This window comes from Plasmopara halstedii (genome assembly GCF_900000015.1).
Source record: "Plasmopara halstedii genome assembly, contig: Scaffold_323, whole genome shotgun sequence".
Taxonomy (NCBI): domain Eukaryota; phylum Oomycota; class Peronosporomycetes; order Peronosporales; family Peronosporaceae; genus Plasmopara; species Plasmopara halstedii.
In genome coordinates, this window is record NW_020187244.1 from 481182 (window position 1) to 481667 (window position 486).

The window sequence follows — 486 nt, forward strand, 5'->3', positions numbered from 1 at the left end:
GACTCCAGCGCCTTGGCGTCTCATCGCAGACTCTGCGAAGAACGTCTTCGATAACGCGATTCACCCTTTCAGTTTGACCATAGGTCTGCGGCTGTTTCACTGTCGACATATTAAACTTAGTACCTAGCACCTTGAAGATAGTCGTCCAAAATTTTCCGGTGAAATGGGGTCTCTATCAGAGACAATCGACTTGGGGAGTCCGTGTTTCAGAAAACACGATCCACGAACAGCGTTGCTGTACAGACTCCGCCGATAGTGTCTGGCACCACCGCCAATGTGCCATCTTACTCAACCGGTCGAAGAATACCACAACCCGTGTTGCCCGCCAAAACTTTCGGCAGGACAAACACAAAGTCCAAACGCATGGCCTGCCGGCACCCAGCGGGTACCGGTAAGCTGGCCAGCGGCGCAGCCGCAATTGGAGAGAGTTTCACCCGTTGACACGTCTCACACGTACGCACATAGGTGCTCGTCCATTTGTACAGC